Here is a 20,181-nt window from a genome sequence, read left to right on the forward strand (position 1 = left end):
AAGACAATGAATCAAGAAGCTGCACTTATTTGGCAGCTTCTCTTATGTAACGTTATCTATAACGCTTTTCTGTTTCGGACTCGGAGTTCCCCACAGCAGTGTTAAAACAAAATAATTGTTTAATTTCAGAGTGTAACTTACACGGGTGTAAGTTAATGGAGCAATGACATGGTGGTCAGTGTAGTTCGATTCACAAATAAATGACTCTTTTGAAAGGTTAGTGAATCAAATCAGAAAGAGTTGCCTTAATAGAGAAATACGGCGCTGAAAGCGCAACGTTAACTTACGATAACTAATCACTCGTTGAAAAAGACGAATTGACTGACTAAATTTTAGCAAACAAAATGGAATATAACTCAATATCATTTAATTAGCTAACATTACAGTGCACTGGATACATCACAGCAGTTTTTGTAATAAAAAAAAATACACAATCATCCTAAAAAGAGACGTAGGCCTATGCCTATAGGCCTTCTCATCAACACTCCCTCCGGGACCGAAGGGTATTCTGATGTTACAGACACAATTATCATCGCAAACATCTATTAAAACAAACGTCTCGGTTACGTATGTAACCCTCGTTCCCTGAGTAGGGAACGGAGACGTTACGTCGGATGACGACGAATGGGGGTTTCGCTTAGAACACCTATCGACTTCGAGTATTACAAAACGAGCCAATGGCGATGAAATGCCATGGGTCTGCGGAATTTGCATAGCGTATCTCCGCCCCACCGCGTGGGTATAAAGGAGGACGCCGGCAACATGCAGGTATGTCTTCGCTGAGGAGCCGAGACTGAACTCAGGTGTCTGCCCAGCGGTACAGCGGAAGTGGCAGGGAGACGTAACGTCTCCGTTCCCTACTCAGGGAACGAGGGTTACATACGTAACCGAGACGTTCCCTTTCGTAGTCACTCCGAGTTACGTCGGATGACGACGAATGGGGGTCCCCGTGAAATCACGCCACCTTCACAGCTGTCTTCCAGTGCCCTGCGAAAGTCTGATCCCCCTGTCGTGATACTGGCACAGACGAAGGAGTCCTACTTAACACAGGAATACCAAGGTACACTGGGAAGCATATCTCAGAGGAGATATGCCGCAGCATGCCTACCCGTAGGGAGGACTTAAGATACACATATGGCCGGAGGGCTACATATGGAGGAACACTGAAGTGACCAGCCCGAGGGAAGGCAACTTTCAACTCCAGGAGGGCAAGATGGCTTGCCAAGGGAAAGACACATGCTCAAGGAGGCTTACAGTGGAAATACACATGTGGGGGTTACTCAGGGAGGAACCATGCACACGGAGGCACCTAGCCGACGCCCAGGCAATAGACACTGGCGCCAGCGTCAACAGTGCAGGAGGAACTCAGGGCTTCAAAGAGGAAGGCTCACCTGAGGAATAATCGCACGTATCCAGTCCGTGGAGTGGAATGGCGAGCAAGCGAAGACACCTGAGCGGGTCCAGTACGAGAGGACACAGGCTCCACTCGGAGATTATAGAATCTGGCGAATGTGTTGGGTGTCGCCCAGCCTGCAGCTCTACAAATGTCTGCCAGCGAGGCGCCATGTGCTAGAGCCCAAGAGGAAGCCACACTCCGAGTGGAGTGGGCTGTCACACCAAGGGGGCACGGTCGGCCTTGCTGTTGGTAAGCCAAAGCAATGGCGCCCACTATCCAGTGAGACAACCTCTGCTTTGAGAGAGCCTTTCCCTTCAGTCTCCCACCAAAACAGACAAAGAGCTGGTCTGAGGTCCTGAAACACTGCGTTCTGTCTACGTAAGCGCGGAGAGCGCGTACTGGACAGAGCAGTGCCAAGGCTGGGTCTGCCTCCTCCCGGGGCAGCGCTTGCAGGTCCACCACCTGGTCCCGGAAGGGAGTGGTGGGAACCTTGGGCACATATCCAGGCCGGGGTCTCAGGATCACGTGAGAGTGACCGGGCCCGAATTCCAGGCACGCTTCGTCAACGGAGAATGCGTGCAGGTCCCCTACCCTCTTGATGGAGGCCAATGCAACCAGGAGCGCTGTCTTCATAGACAGGAACTTAAGCTCAACTGGTTGCAGAGGCTCAAAGGGAGCCCTCTGCAGGGCATTTAAGACCACTGAGAGGTCCCAAGAGGGAACGAGAGGAGGGCGAGGAGGATTCACTCCTCGCTCCTCTCAGGAACCTGACGACCAGGTCGTGCTTCCCCAGAGACTTACCTTGAACTGCTTCGTGATATGCGGCGATAGCGGCTACATACACCTTCAGGGTGGAGGGAGACAGCCTTCGCTCCAACCCATCTTGCAGGAAGGAAAGCACGACAGAGATCGAGCATCTCCTGGGGTCTTCTCGACGAGAAGAGCACCAGTTGACGAAGAGGTTCCACTTCAACGCATAGACATGTCTCGTGGACGATGCTCTAGCGGAAGTGATGGTAGCCGCCACCGCTGGTGGCAGGGTACTCAACCCTGCCTCGTCCCGTCCAGGAGCCACACGTGGAGCCTCCAGAGATCGGGTCGAGGGTGCCAAAGGGTGCCCCGTCTCTGAGAAAGGAGATCCTTCCTCAGAGGAATTGGCCAAGGAGGTGCTGTCGCGAGGAGTACCAGTTCGGAGAACCAGGTCCGGGTGGGCCAATACGGCGCAACCAGAATGAGCTGCTCCTCGTCCTCCTTGATCTTGCACAAGGTCTGTGCGAGAAGGCTCACTGGGGGAAACGCATATTTGCGTAGGCCCCGCGGCCAGCTGTGCGCCAGTGCATCCGTGCCGAGAGAGCCCTCAGTCAGGGAATAGAACAGGGCGCAATGGGTCGAGTCGTGAGAGGCAAACAGATCTATCTGTGCGTCCCCGAACTGGTCCCAAATCAGCTGAACCGACTGGGGATGGAGTCTCCATTCACCGGAGATGGGCCGAAACCGTGACAGCTCGTCGGCTGCAAAGTTCCGATCTCCCGGAATGTAGATAGCACGAAGGGACCTCAGGTGCTTCTGACTCCATAAGAGGAGGTGGCGTGCGAGTTGCGACATACGGCGGGAGCGTAGACCACCCTGACGGTTGATGTACGCTACAGTCGCGGTATTGTCTGAACGGACTAGTACGTGTTGACCCCTGAGCAACGTGAGGAAACGGTGCAGGGCAAGGCGTACTGCCAGCAACTCGAGGCAATTGACAAGCAGAAGGCGCTGGGGTCCTGTCCAGGAGCCCGCGGCAGCATGTCCGTTGCACATGGCGCCTCAGCCCGTGGAAGAGGCATCTGTGGAGACAACAACATGCCTGGAAACTCGTTCTAGGGGAACACCGGCCTGTAGAAACTGAGGTTCCACCACGGGGTGAAGGTCTGACGACAGGTCGGAGTTACTGTAACTCGGAGCGTGCCATGATGCCATGCCCACCTCGGGACTCGATCGCGAAGCCACAGCTGAAGCGGTCTCATATGAAGCAATCCGAGCGGCGTTGCCGCAGCTGCAGATGCCATATGCCCCAGGAGCCTCTGAAACAATTTCAGTGGGACCGCACTCTTGTTTAATGGCTGAGTGGAGAAGGCGACCAAGTCCATGCCGAGAAAAGAGCTCCCCTGCACGGGGCAAAGTTTACTCCTTTCCCAGTTGACCCGAAGGCCCAGACGAGCTAGGTGCCGGAGCACTGGGTCCCTGTATTCACAAACCTGGTCTCAGGAGTGAGCTTAAGACAGCCAGTCACCGAGATAGTTCAGGATGCGAACCCCGTGTTCCCATGGAGGAACAAGGGCTGCCTCAACAACCTTGTGAAGGCGCGAGGAGACAGGGCTAGCCCGAATGGGAGAACAGCGTACTGACATGCGCGCGCCCTGACAGCAGAACGTAGGTACGGTCTGAGTCGAAGGAGAACGGAGACATAAGAGTAGGCGTCCTTCAGGTCGATCGCTGCAAACCAATCCTGTGGCCGCACACATCCAGAAATGCGTTTGGCCAGGAGCATCTTGAACGGCAGCCTGAGAAGGGAGCGGTTCAGATGCATAGGTCCAGGATTGGCCGTAACCCACCAGACTTCTCCGGGACAATGAGGTAGGGACTGTTAACCCGGACCTCATCTCGGCTGGAGGGACAGTCTCAATCGCACCCCTCGCCAGTAGGGAGCAACCTCCGCTCTCATGATAGGGGCATAGCCACCGACGAAAGTGGAGCGGACTCCCGTGAAGCCGGGAGGAGACCGTGCGAACTGAATCGCATAGCCGAGCCGATGGTTCGCACGACCCAGCGGAACAGAGGGAGCTCTAGTGCAGGCTCCCAACTGTGCCAGCGGAGTGAAGAACCACAGACGTCCCCCCGGTGGTGCAGCGAAGCGGAAATGACCAGCCCAGACGAGGGCGGCATAGCGGCCCGGTGTGGGGGCAAGGTCATAACCGCACCCTGACAGAGGAGGCCAGGGAAGGACCAGCGTTCCACGGGGGCCTGCTCTGTCAGGGGTCTGGCGACAGAGGGGGACAGGGGCGAAACGGTCCGTGGACGGCACGGCGTGTCAACCACCTCTGGGGCAGAGGGGGAAGAGGAGAGCACGGCTTGTGGGCGGCGCTCTGTGTCGTCCGAGAACTCTGTATGCTCAGAGAGGAGAGAGTCAGTTCTTCCTGAATAAGGATTCTTCCCCAGCCCTCCACCGGGGAAAGGAGTGGCCCTGCTACCAACTCCTGGAAAGAACTGAGTCTCATCTCTGAGCAGCCCATCTCAAAAGTGCCGCTTAACCCGGCGTTTAGCGGGGTGCGGGGCTGGAGAGGGCTGTGGCATCCCCCTACGGTCTTCCAGAGCCAGGCCCGGGTGAACGGGCGGGGTTGGAACCGTGGGAGGGAGCCTTCGGCGGTGGGCAGACTGAGGGATCTGAGCGGACGGCGGGGCCGTCGGGCAGAACAACCTCAATCTGCTCACGGGCGGTTGAGAACTGTGGGCAGAAGCACTCAACCGCACCGCCGAAGAGGCCGACCTGGGAGATGGGGGTGTCGAGCAGACGGGTCCGCCCGACATCTTGCACATCAGACCGGTCAGCCCCAAACTGGTGAACATCACCTGACTCCGAGAGCGTACGGCCACTTTCGTCGCTCGGAGAGCAAGGTCAGTGGCGGCGCGCAGCTCACTGAAGAGCCTCGGGTCAGTCCCGCCCTCCTGCATGTCCATGAGCGTCTGGGTCAGGTAGACCAGCAGAACGGTCATGGGATGCAGTGAGGCAGCTGCCTGTCCTGTGGCACTATAGGATTTCGCCACAGATTACTGTGACGAAAAGAACTACAGGCTTGGACGGGTGCTTAGGATTGCGCCGGGAAGCACTCTGAGGACACAGTAGCATGGCAACAGAGCGTTCAACCGGGGGAACCCCAGTGTACCCATGGGCAGCGGCCCCTGAGGGGAGGAAAGGCGGATGAGACCAACGAGAGGACCCGTGAACTCATCATGCACGTCCGGGAGGAAAGATATTGGGGTTTGCCGTGGACGCGTCGGCGGCCTCACCCAAAAACCAATCGTCCCGGGAAAGCATGGCCATCATCTCCGGATCAGACTCAGGCACAGCCGTATGCACACCAAAGGGTGGCAGCTGTGAAGAGTCGTCATTTCCAGAAGAATCAAGCCCACCTAGTGATGCTGCTACAGACACAGCATCATCCTCTGTAGCTTCAAATGAAAACACACGGGCCACCCGAGGGTAGACTCGTGGAATCATCAGTTCGCTAGCGGGCACCGTCATTAAAGAGGGGGGGCTGGGGCGTGGACACAGAGTCGGCGCCTTGTTCCAGACCAACACCCTCAGGTCACCCTGTCCACCAGCCGAAGATCGGGTAGTGGATGAGGGGACTCTCACTCTTGCGAGTTCACCGAGTCTCGACCTATATATGACGCGATGATCACGTTCCCAGAGAGAACATGAGTCATCCACGAGCGCTGTTCAAGCATGATCAAAGCCCAAACACACTAGACAGCGCTCGTGCCCATCAGAGTCCGATACCAGTCCGCTGCAACCAGAAATGCACGGGCGAGCCGTCTTTAAAAAGACGTGCCGCGTGCGAGCTCTTTTATGAGAGGAGAAAAAAACTCCGCGATGTTGAAGCGCACAGGGAGACACACACACACTGGCAGATCACTGCACAGATCAGCAGGCACTGTGAGCTCGCTGCAGATCGCCGTCACACCAACACCGAAGAGAGAAGCTCGTCTCATAGAGCGAAGTCAGAGATGATTTGGAGTGAAGAAATATTCTTGGCTCCGAAGCGAAAACATACCTGCATGTTGCCGGCGTCCTCCTTTATACCCACGCGGTGGGGCGGAGATACGCTATGCAAATTCCGCAGACCCATGGCATTTCATCGCCATTGGCTCGTTTTGTAATACTCGAAGTCGATAGGTGTTCTAAGCGAAACCCCCATTCGTCGTCATCCGACGTAACTCGGAGTGACTACGAAAGGGAACTATTTTTTATCTTGACAGTTAAAACATCAAACAACACTAGAACAATAAATGAATTAAATTACTTACTCGTTTTCTTCAGCTGAATGATTCCTCTCGAAAACGTCGGTCTGCGTCTGCATGATCCCCTCAGGATTTAAATTAACCGCCAAAACCTTTTTTCAGGCGGCTGAGTTCCGTAATTCTAGTAGTGGCCCGCTTGTGACAAAACGAACTCGGGCTGATGGTAAATACACTGAGTATGGACCTGACACTAGTACAACTGCTTTCAGCCGATACTGGCCCATACAGAAAAAGCCGTCAGTCAGCCAGATGTGTTATGCACAGTCGGCTCGGATCTGGCCCATTATCTGTTCACCGATGCCGACAGTGAGCCGACAGTAACGTATTTCGGCCGGAATTGGCCCAACTGTGCTTGCTATCTGGGGTAGGACATGCAATAATTACACCCAAACAAACAACATGCAGTATACGCTCAAAAATGTTAAATGTTGCAATAGCTAAAAATAGGAAACTGAATATATTCCAGACTGTCAATCACTCAAGAATAATCTGGGACCCCAAATTAAAACCGAGGGGTATTTTAGGAGGGCACTTAAATATAAGAAGTTTTAAATCTAAAGGTGATCAAATCCATCAGCTTTTATTAGACTCGAACCTGGATTTCTTGTGTTTAACAGAGACCTGGCTTAATGAAAATTCACCCTCATCAGCTTTATATGTTCCTGGTTATAAGGTGCATAGAAAAGATAGAGTGGGCTCAAAAGGAGGGGGAGTTTTAATCTATGTAAAAGATCGCTTTCAATGCCATGAGATACAGTGGTCATGTAATGAATTGGAGTGTATTGGACTTAACATAACTTTATCTCCATCTATGTCTTTCTCACTTATTACACTATATCGCCCTCCATCTTCTAAGAATATATTTTATGAACATTTCGAAAGTATGTTAAAGGAATGTAATTTTAATAAGGAGGTGATCATAATGGGAGACTTCAACATCAATTGGGAAGACAAATCGTCAAGGAAAACATTAAAACAGATCACTGATGACTGTGATCTTACACAGTTGATAAATGGGCCGACCAGAGTAACATCTTCTACAAGAACACAAATAGACCTAATATTTAGCAATAGGCCAAAGCGAATTGTTAAATCTTTTAATATGCTGACTGGACTATCAGACCACAATATGATCTTAATAGCCAGGAAGCTAACTAACAAGCGTTTCACTCCATTTGTCCAAGAACAAGAATCTTTAAATATCCCCAAAAATATGCAGGGCCAGTTTATAAGTGCCGTCCAGAGCATTAGCTGGGATAGCATACTTTTAGGAAGATCGTTGGAAGAAGACAGTCAAAGATTTACACAACAACTGCAGAGATCAATTGATGCATTTACATGCAGACAACGGCATAGGAAAAAAAAGAACACCATTCCTTGGATAACCACAAATATTTTAAATTTAATGAAAAAACGGGATATGGCTTTAAAATCTGCAATTAAATCTAAAGCAAGCAGTGATCGACATATTTTTACTATGTTACGGAATAGAGTAGTCAAAGAGATAAGGATAGCTAAAGCAAATTTCTTTTTGACCATAATTGAAAAAGCAGGAGGTAATACTAAAACTATTTGGAGCCAGTTAAGAAAATTAATGGGACATGATGGTAACAATGCCAAAACAGTTGAACTTGTAGTTCGTGGAAAATTAAGAGATAAGCCAGCTGAAGTAGCTGATGCTCTCAATAATTATTTCATTGATTCAGTAGAAAATATCATCAAGTGTTTTTCTTCTGAATATAAGAACACTCCTTGTCAAGTCGAACAAACAGAGCAAGCTTTCAACATAGAATATATTACTGAGGCAGATGTAGTGAGAGTGATTAAATCTCTTAGGCCATCTCGAGCGAAAGATGTCATTGGGTTGAACACTGTTATGTTGAAAGAGCTCTCTGAATTATTAGTATACCCAATTACGAAAATTGTTAACCTTTCAATTACTCAGGGATTGTTCCCAAATGTGTGGAAGTTGGCTGCAGTTTTTCCTGTGTTCAAAGGAGGTGATCGTTTGTCCATCTGTAACTATAGACCTATTAGCATCCTGCCGGTGGTTTCTAAGGTGGCCGAAAAACTTGTCTCAGAAAAAATGATAATTCATTTAAACACCAGTTCTTACTCTCTACATCCATATCAATTTGGCTTCCGTATTAATCATTCAACAGAAACAGCCAATTGCTATTTCGTTGACAAAGTCAAGTCACAGTTGGATCGAGGAGGGGTTGTTGGTGCTGTTTTCTTAGATTTAAAAAAAGCATTTGACACCATTAATCATGGAGTTCTTTTATCTAAGTTAAAAACTTTTAATTTTGATACAGGCACTATTAAATGGGTTGAATCTTATTTAACACATCGGACTCAGTTCGTTAGAGTTATGAATCATCAATCAAGTGTAATTTCCTTATCTGCAGGTGTCCCACAGGGCTCTATTTTGGGTCCACTTTTATTTTCATTGTATGTAAATGACTTGCCAAATGTTTGTCCTAATGTCAATACCCAAATGTATGCAGATGACACGGTAATCTTTGTACATGCTAACAGTGCAGCTCAAGCTGCTGATCTGCTATCAAAATCAATGCAAAAGATCACAGAATGGTTAAATCACAATTGTCTTCAACTGAATATATCCAAAACTGTATGCATGTTTTTAAGTAAATCTAAAAGCCGCTGTGTAGAACCTGATATAGTCGTAGCAGGGGAGAGACTACATGTCGTCTCAGAGTTTAAATATCTTGGAGTTTACATAGATAACAATCTTACTTTTAAATTACACATTAAGAAGGTTTGTAATCACATTAAGTACAACCTGGCAAATTTTAGATATGTCCGGAGCTGCATGTCAAAAAGGGCCGCTATGATGTTCATGCACTCAATGATTTTATCTCATATCACCTATTGTTTGACAACCTGGTCACAAGCTAGCAACACTTCTCTTAAACCACTACTATCCCTATATAAGAAAACTCTTAAAGTACTCGATAGGAAATCCATATATTATCATCATTGTCATGTTTTAAAAAAATATAATCTATTGAATTTCGAAAATTTGATTATATATGCAGATCTCTGTCTTGTGTACAAAATTCAGCATGGACTGGCTCCTCCTGTATTGCGCCAGTTTGTGAGCACAGCACCAAATGCTCTCAGATCTACAAGGAGTGCAGCAAGAGGTGACTGCATTGTCCCGTTTAGGAAGAGTGCGCTTGGTCAAACAGCTTTTTCAGTAAGGGCTGCTCGTGAATGGAATCTCATTCCAATTCACATTAGGAATTTTAAATCGTACGCTTCTTTTAAACATTACTTAAAGAAATGGTTAATAGATAGTCAGGACTGTTTACATTACACGATATGAAATCTTGCTGCTGCACTGTCCTCCTTGTTCGGCTTTTTTTGTTTGATTGTTTGTTTGCTTGTTTGTGCCTCTTGTGCTATGCCAATGTGGTTGGCTAGCTCATTGTGTTCTTTTGTGTTTAGATAGGTGAAACCTCTGTTGTTAGTCATTGTCCCAGCTATATTGTTTGGTTTTTGTTGTTTTGGTTTTTTTTTTTTTTTTTTTTTTTTTTTTTAGGTGTGACATATCAAGATCTGTCCAGGGACAGCGGATGTAAAATAGCCTATTGGCTAATTCTGGCACACTGTACATTTAATTATGTATCATTAGTGTGCATTGTCCCTGTTAAATAAACCTGAAATAAATAAATAAGTAAATAAATAGAAATGCTGTAACGACACTGATTTACTCTACAAGATAGCTTCAGGAAAAAAATGTCCCTTTTCCTTATCATGTTTCAAGAAGTGTTTTCTTGATGTAACAGAGAGCCAGAGTCAAGCAGAAACCGCACAGCAGGCCTTCGGACATTTTTCAGACAATAGTGAGGAAAAACAATAGAGTTGCACTGCCACACCACAGGAAAGGCAGAGACAGCAATTCATGATAGATAGAGAGACTGACTGGCTACTTGTTGTTTTTTGTCAAAAGGTATTTAATCCCATAATATTTGTTTTTTAACATTCAGTACGCAGTCCTCACCTGTATTTAGTGTCCGGCTTTGGGATAAAAAAACTGAATTCCTCCACTGTTGTTTCTGTAGCTGAGCAGCAGCTGGTGCATGACCAACACAATCTCCTATACTGCGTATCTATAGCATGCAATGTTTTTGTCGTGCTATTTATACACAGAAATTACTTTTTGCGTGAATATTATGCACACGGTTAATCCATGGGGTAGATACACACTGTTAACATAGTTTTGAAGAACTGAAGAGCAATAGATGCAATTTCTCAAAATCGTTGTTCAACGCTGATGATATCTGAAATCACCTCAAACAAACATACCCCTCTCTTGGTTACATTTTATTTTGATAGCCACTTTAGACATTCTGCTAACTATAAGTAACTTTTCAACTACATGTCAACTAACTGTCGTTAGAGTATTAGTAGGCTTTAGTAGACTGTCAGTAGACTGTTAGGTTAGGGTTAGGTGTTAGGGTTCGGGTTAGGAGAACAAGTTGACTTGTAGTTGCTAAGTTACTTATAGTCAGTATAATGTCTGTTGAGGGACCAACACAATGAAGTGTTAGAGTATTAGTAGACCGTCTTCTTAATATCTGCTAATGACAGTTTGTTGACATGTAGCTGCAAAGTTACTTATAGTTAGTAGAATGTCTAAAGTGGACTATCGAAATAAAGTGTTACCCCTCTCTTTATTGCTTCACCCTCAAAATTAACAAATACGTAATGCAAGAGTGGATGTCTCTTTATCATACAGTAGCCGAAGCAAAGCGAGGTACAGCTTTGCGAAAAATAAAGTGGTCGAACGAACAAGGAAGCACAAAAACATGAACATGCAACACAAAGGCCAGGAATTGCTTGTATATCTCATACTGTAAGCGCAACTCTCTACAGTTTGAGCTACTACAACATTAAATGAGATACAATAAAATAAAAAAAGACTGCTCCATCCACAAAGGAATGGAATGACTGAGGAACTCGGAGTGACTGAACGAGAGGAAACTAAGATTTTAATGCTTTTTGATTGCTATCTGTTTTTATACAGTTTAGTCCCTGAAAATACACTGAAAACACCCATGACCTGCATGGGGCCTGTTTCAATAAGGAGGTTCAATCAACTCTGAGTTAAAACTTGAACTCTGAGTTGACTTACCCTGAGATGGGAAACTCTGAGTTTTCGGTTTCAGAACAGCTGAAATTAGTTATCAACTCTAAGTTGACTGACTCTGAGTTAAGCGTGTGCACCACAACTATAAAAAGCCATTATCAATGGAGCACAGATATTATGAGTCACCATGGTAACAGCGCCAAACAAAAAGAGGAATTACTGTTATACAGTGTTGGGTGTAGTTAATTACAGTAATCTAGGGTGAATTGCCCTAATGTGGGACACCTAAGGTCTAGTGTTTGTAGGTCCCCCATAAATACATGAATGACAGTGAAACTATGGGTTAGACAAAGCTGTGGTGTCATGTGATCAAAATCACATGACGTCTCAAATGTCCAATCATATTTGACGGTGGAGCAATCATCAAACAGGATACACCTTGTGTGAAAACCATATGAAGGTTAATGACATAGAGTTTTAACAAATTCGATGTTAAGGAGTTAAATAGATTTTAAACAAAGCAATCCTGCTACTTTTTAGCCTAATATGCTTATGAAATGTTTGTCCATCAAAAAATAGTGTAACTATATGTGTATAAACTATATTTTATATTTTTATCAAATTTCCTAGTGTCCCACATTAGGAAATGTGGTTTCCAAATCCGGGACAGCCTGATCAGCCTAATATGGGACAGTACTTCAATGAGTCAAAAATGTGTGGTGGGGCATGTTTTTATTTTTTTTAAATTTTTTTTATTTTAATAAAAATATTAATAATGTTTATATTAGACAAAGATTAACAAAAGAAAAAAAAAATGTTTCACCTAAGGCATTGATGAAATGGAAACAGGATTTTTATTACCCTTTTTCAGATTATGTGGTCAGATATGAAAAAATATGTAATTCCTAATAAATAAGTCAAAGAAACTCACTTTAAAATAATAAATAGATATTATCCATGTAATGATTTCATCAGTAAGTTTAAAGAAGGGGTTTCTCCATTATGCTGTTTTTGTAAAGAGGAAACAGAAACAATTGTACATTTATTTTTTGGTTGTAATTATACCAAATTATTTTGGTCCAAAGTTTCTCTGTTTATTTGTTAGGTGTTTTTGAAGTTCATCACTATAACTGATATAATGGTCTTGTTTATGGATTGTGATACTAGTTTACTGGAAATAGATAATATAACTAAAAATGTTGTTATTTTACGTTTCATCCATTCATATCCAAGACAATTACTAACTAAGATTTAAAAAAGAATCTAAAATAAAATAAGATTATACTATTCTACATGTATCAATGTGATTTTTGGTCTTTTATCATAGATTTTTCAGTGTCCCATATTGGGAACACAACTGTCCCACATTAGGAAGCTGCAGATTTTTTCAGACAACTTGCAATAAGAGCACTATTATGTCTATAATTTCTCTTATGAATGGGTTATCTGAATTTTCTCTTTTGATTTGATTAGGACACATGCTGGGGTTTTTAAAAAGGTATTGGGTGTGGATACAATGTTTTGGTTACACATCGCAAATGTCACAGAAGTCTGAAGTGCAAAAAATGTCCCACATTAGGGCAATTCACCCTAAATATTGTAATTTAATTAAAGGGATTACTCTTAATTCTTCTGTAATTTAAAATAAAATCTGATGTAATTACATTAAATAGGCTACTGCATAGACTACACTGTAAAAAAAAAAATCCTAATTTTACAGAAAATAACTGTGATTTTTTGACGATCATTTTCTTTCATTTTAAATTGTACTCAAAACACTGTAAAATTACAAATAATATCTGTAAAATAAAAATTCAGCTGTTATTTTATGTATTGTGACATTAATGACAAATTACAGTAATTCACATTTTTTATACAGAAAATTGATTGTATTTTTCATACAGTATTTTTTCTGTTTTCTTAAATTACATAAAAATGTATGTAAAATTACAAATATAATCTGTAATTTAACAGTAACAAAATAGTTAAATGATAAAATGGTCAAATGACTGTCAGCTCCCCAAAAAACTGTAAAACATCCTAAATTAAATAAACTGAAAAACAATGTTATTTTACAGGTATTTCCTGAATAATCACGATCATATACCTTCATTGTAAAAAAAAATCGTAAAAAAATGGTCAAATGACTGGCAGCTACGGCTGCCAAACAAAAACCATAAAATTAAAGTAAAATATGCTAATTTAAATAAACCGAAAAAACACTGTTATTTCACAGGTATTTCCTGCATTATTATGATCAAATACCTTCATTGTAAAAAAATCGTAAAAAAAGGGTCAAATGACTGGCAGCTGCGGCTGCCAAACAAAAACCATAAAATTAAAGTAAAATATGCTAATTTAAATAAAGTGTAAAAAACTTTAAAATAAATTTGATGTCACCATGATTGGGATCCGTGTCTGCTTTAGTTGGGGTCGTGACCCTTGAGATTTAACTTTTGCTTTTCTCTGGCTGCTTTAACTGTGTATTTGATACACGTTTGTCATAGCAATATATGCTGGAGGAAATATCAGATGATCTCGATCATTGATTGATGATGTTATAGTCATCATATGACGATCTGATTCACTGATATGATAGTCAAATCTCTGAATACGATAGCTTAGATTACAAAGTATGTAGGTGGAATTTAGCTTCAAACAAAGTCTTTAATTAATGTCATAATTTTTCACATGACCCTGTAGGATTACAAATTTTATTTAAATGTTTAATTTAGATTTCCAATACAATAGTATTTTATATTGAGAAAAGTTTATAAATGATGAGACCAGGAAATCTCTGCAAACGGTAGGGGTTTCCAGCGGGATGTTCCTGACTGTCCCGTCTCAATACGAGAAGGCTAGGCTTTTCCTGTTCTCATTGTTTTACCAGGTGTAGACTCATGCTGAGCAAGTTTTAACACCTGCTATTTTATTACTGGGACCATTTGTCTTGGGATTTCTTATCAGTGCGAGAAGTGTTGCACCCTTCTGTTCTCATGTTTCAGCTCATTTACATGCTTTGTTCATCACAATGTAATCCCTCCCCCTTGAAATGTATATGAACTACTGTATACTGCTGTTAGATTAGACTTGACTTGACTTGGGTACGAAGCAGACTACAGCAAATAAAGAATCCTGCTTAAATAAGTCTCCTGGTTTTCGCTTCTGAGTTTTTCTACACTGAAGAAGGAAGAAGTTCACAACAGATGGTGCCGTGAGCCGGATGGAGCTGAAACACCTGAATCCAGAACTGAATCTCAACAAAAGATTTTAACACAGACTGAATTCCAGACTGAATCTTGAAACTTCAAGCTCAAAAAAAGAATCTCAACAAAGAATGAACTTCTGACTGAATTCCAGACTGAATTTTGAAACTTCAAGCTCAACAAAGATTTCAACAAAGAATTATCTTTCTGACTGAGTTCCAGACGGAATCTTTCCGTACAACTAAAGATTTGGTGAGTTTCACTCTATTCAAAGAACAACTGCAGACCAGTACAAATGTGTTTTCCTCTGCGCCGCCAGAGAAAAGAGTTAACAGACAGCTGTAGAGTTTGCTAACTAAAGTTACCCTTTAAAAGTTTGCTTTTAGAGATGAAAGATATCCTCTGTTTTTGTCAGGCAGGGAAGATTTAACATTAGCCTACGTGTTAATATATTGGTTTGGTTACCCTCTGATCACAGAGAATGTTAGCATTACGTGCTAATAATAGTTTGGTTTTATCCTCTGAATAGTCAGGGAAGTTGTTTGTATCCTCTGATTCAATCAGGGAAGATTAGCGTAAAGTGCTAGTAATTTGTGTTACCCTTTGCTCTGTCAAAGAAGGTTAACAATAGTTGATCTGTGTTAACAAGTGTACCCTCTGTTGATCAGAGAAGTTTTAGTGTTTTTTATTGTGAGATAAAGAAACATCACAAAATGGTTAGGAAAAATGCTCGGCTGGTTCCAACAACGGAAAAAGGTGGTTTTGCGACCCCTTTGTGGGCAGATAGTGAATCACTGTTAGGAGAACAAATGAACCTAATAGTCACAGAAAAAGTTATACAAGAACTAACACAGAAATATGAGATTCATCCAGACAAGATTTGGTCGGTAGATGAGTGTAAAAAGGTGCTTGGAGCAAGTATCCGCAAAAAAAATGTGAAAGGGATATTATGCTGCCATAGAGAATTTGGTTTAGCAGTAGCTAAACAACAGTCTCAGCATAACTCAGAACTAGAAAAAGAGAACAAAGAGCTACGTGCTAGAATTTCTTCTTTGAATAAGAAATTGAACCGCAACAAACCTATAGAAAAAAATGAACCTGTAGAAGAAGTTAGTCAGCCGGATAACATTTACCCTGACTTACGAGCGTTCTTTGAAACAGATGCGGCTCTCCGCCCAGTAACTGATGTGCCTGTAAATTCAGTAAATGTGTGTGGTGCTAGAAAGAGATCGCAGGGAATTGAGGGAACTGAAAGTGTTCCTCTCAACTCTTCTGTTGTCCAAATCCAAACTGTTGCAAAAGCACTTGGACCTAAAGACATAGAGCGACTGTCCCAGAGCCTACCTTCAGCACGTAAACAGTTTTCTGAATTTAGAAGAACATTAATCAGCAAAATGCGTCTATATGACATGTCGTTAACAGAGGTCACACAGTTAATGTCACAAATTTTAACTGAAACTGAATTCAACAGTTTTGAATCTGCCGTGACTTCTGAACTACAACATGCCAGTAGAAGTGATATGAGAGAAGGTGTTTTGAAAATCCTAAAGAATATCTTAGGGCCCAAAATAGATTGGTCTAGAATTACTAGCTGTGTACAAAAGAAAGATGAAAATGTGTGCGAATATACTGAGAGGTTTTGTCAGTCAGCCGTAACGTACAGTGGAATAGTGGATGACTCTGAAAGTGTGCTTGATGACAAAGGACCACTGATTCGTATCTGGTCAGATGGTCTTGTTGCTGAATACAGAAGAGCTTTGCCATTCCTAGATATAGCTTGGTCTAACAGAACTCTCAGAAGTAACTTAGACAGTTTGGCAGCATGGGAAAGAGATGCTGATGTTAAAGCCAAAGTGAGAGTAGCAGCAGCAGCTACATTTAGCACAACGCCACCAATTAACAGGTGGTCTAAAAAAGAAGGCAAATGCCACTAATGTGGAAAATTAGGACATTGGGAGAAAGAGTGTAGGAAGAAGTTGCAAGATACAAAAAGAAATGCTATGCATAATTCTGCTCCTTCTCAGCCTGCATACAACCCTGAAATAGTACCGCAAGTGTCCACTGAAACTTTAGGACAGCTAGTTCAGGCTCTTCTAAGAGCACAAAAAGACCAGGAAAAAAACTAATTGTTGGGGCTGTGAGTAGCTACCTTTCACCTGTAATCCATCATAATGACAAAAGAATTTTTGTGAAAGGTAGCATACAAGAGAAAGAAATTGATTTTTTGCTTGATACAGGTGCAGAGATTACAATAATTCCTACAAAATTGGCTAAAGGTTTAGACATACCGTACAAGAAAACCAAACTTTCTTTAACTGGCGTAGTAGGTGAAGATTCTGTTTTGTATGAAACCCCGCCCATAGAGGTACAATTTGGCCCTAAAACTCTGACTACAAAACTGCTATGTGCTCCATTAAACACAGGTGCAATTTTAGGCATGGATCTCCTGAGACAGGTACATCTGACTTTAGACATGTCCTCAGAATCTGCTAGCATTCAAATTTCCTCAGCACAAGTTTCTACCAATAATGTGATCCCTCCTGAGTATGCTTTCTTACAGAATCATCCAATTTGGGCTAAAGACAAGGATGATTGTGGTTTGTTGACAGGTGTAGAACCAATTAAATTGACGGGGACTCCACCTCCGGTCACCAAACAATATCCGATCAATAAGGAAGCTATACAGGGGATCAAACCTATTGTAGAAAAGTTGCTGACGCAAGGAGTGCTAGTTAAAACCAACAGTCCCTGTAATTCACCCATTTGGCCCATCAAGAAATCCATTGGGACATGGAGACTTACAATAGACTACAGAGTAGCCAATAAAAATATTGATAAAATCACCCCTCTAGTGGCAGATCCTTCCACAATTTGTAATGGCATACCATTAGAGAGTAAGATTTTTTCAGTAATTGATATGTCTAATGGATTCTTTTCTGTACCGTTGCACTCTGACAGCAAGCCATGGTTAGCTTTCACAGTTGACTATGAGCAATACCAGTGGACACGTTTGCCACAGGGATTTCAAAACTCCCCAACCATATACGATCAGGCTGTCAGACGTGATTTGTGTGACCCAGAATGTCCGGTAAAACAGTCCACTATGATCCAATATTTTGATTGCCTCAACAGATCACGAGGTACATCAAACTGAATTGGCATCATTGTTGGACTATTTGCATAAGAAAGGACACAAATGCAGCTTTCACAAAGCTCAAATTGCTAAAAAGCAAGTCACATTTCTGGGTCAAACAATTGGTGCAGGAAACAGATCCATTACACAGGATCGAGCGGCTTCAGTCAAAGCCATACCCCCGCCTACTACCATTAAAACACTCCGATCATTTTTAGGAACAGCAGGTTAATGTAGACCTTGGATTGAAGACTATGCCTCAATTGCACAGCCGCTCTATGACTTGTTGAAAGGCCATGGTAAAGATTCTGATACTGTTTGTATTGAAGAATTTCACCTCAAAGCGTTCAATGATTTGAAGAGAGCACTATGTCAAGCACCAGCATTAGGAATTGCCCAAACTGATAGACCATTTGTGCTTTATGTCCATGAACATTTAAGCTTCATGACTGCATGTTTAATGCAAGATCATGGGGGCAGTTTACGCCCAAGTCATTACTATTCTGGTAAACTTGACATAGTAGCTCAAGGTATGGGCCCATGCCTCAGAGCAGTACAGGCAGTGCATCTAGCGCTTCAGGCTTCATCAGGAATGGTGTTAGGACAGTCTGTAAACGTAAGATGTCCGCACGCAGTGTCCGCACTAATGAATCAAGCAAAAGTCACTTCTGTCACCTCCTCCCGTTGGGGAAATTGGTTAGCAACTCGCACAGCCCCGAATATTGTCTTACAGCGTGCACCAGACACAAACCCATCCTCATGTATGATGTCTGCAATGACTGAGAATTTGTTAGAGGATGAAGGAGAAGTGACTCACGATTGTGTTACGCTTACATATACACCTACGAGTGAAGTAAAATAATCTTCCATAGAGAATTCAGAATTTGAGTTGTTTGTTGACGGTTCAGCTCAAGTAATTGAAGGTAACAGACGAGCAGGTTATGCAGTAACGTCCACTACAGAAGTGTTAGCTTCAGGACGTCTTCCAGATCATTTTTCAGCTCAAGCTGCAGAACTAGTAGCCCTAACAAGAGCATGCACGCTAGCTTCAGGATCAGTTGCTAATATCTACACAGATTCCAGATATGCTTTTGGGGTAATTCATGATTTTGGTGTCATTTGGCAAACCAGACAGTTTCTAACTTCTGCTGGATCCCCCATTAAGCATGCTGAATTAGTGAAAGATCTAATGTTTTCCATGAAACTTCCAAAGAAATTAGCAGTGATCAAAGTGAAAGCACATCTCACAACTAATACTACGGAAGCTAAAGGTAATGCTCTTGCTGATATAGCAGCTAAACAGGCTTGTTTCTATGCAACTGTACAAGTGTGTTCAGGTAGTGCAGCACAGAAGACAATAATGCCTCCTGAATCACTAATTGATCAGTACAAAGACGTTCCTCTGTATGAAGCATGGACATGGTTAGACAAAGGAGCCACAGTGGATTCATCTGGTTGCTGGACCCAAGGGGGAAAGTATGCCGCTCCCGAATCACTGCTGCCATATTTGGCTCAACAAATACACAGTTTAGGTCCAGCAACGATGAATCACAGGTTCTCAAATCAGTGGTGATATCCAAAATTCAGAAATGTAGCCACAGAAACAGCCAAGAGGTGTGTTACATGTCAGAAAAATAATGATATACCAGCAGCCACTACACCAGCAGCACATACCCCAGCTCCACCAGGACCATTTCGTCACCTGCAAGTTGATTACATATCATTGCCTCGTTGTAAGGGAAAAACTGATGTTTTGGTAGTAATAGACAAGTTCTCAAGATGGGTAGAAGCTTATCCAACAGGGCGTGCTACAGCTGCACATACTGCTAAATGTCTTGTCACTGATTTCATTCCCAGATGGGGATTACCAGATTGGATTTACTCAGATCAAGGTACACACTTCACAGGACAGATAGTCAAGGAAGTGTCTAGAATGTTGCAGATTAAGTGGAACCTTCACTGCCCCTATAGGCCACAAGCATCAGGACAGGTTGAACGTGCAAACAGAACAATCAAAATCAGGCTAAGCAAAATGCATCAGGAAGGAGTACCATGGGTTGAAGCGTTGCCAGCAGTACTGTGTAGTATGAGAGCCTCACCTAACAGATCAGTAGGACTGAGCCCTCATGAGATTATTACTGGACGCCCAATGCAGATGCCAGGTGTGATTGATCTTAGAAATGCTGATGTACACATTGCCTCAGATGCCCTGATCACTTACTGTGAAAACCTCACAAAGGCAGTACAGAGTGCCAGAGAGAGA

Source organism: Siphateles boraxobius, unplaced genomic scaffold (genome assembly GCF_051911475.1).
Source record: "Siphateles boraxobius isolate OS27281-9 unplaced genomic scaffold, OSU_SipBor_1 130, whole genome shotgun sequence".
In the NCBI taxonomy this organism is placed as follows: Eukaryota; Metazoa; Chordata; class Actinopteri; order Cypriniformes; family Leuciscidae; genus Siphateles; species Siphateles boraxobius.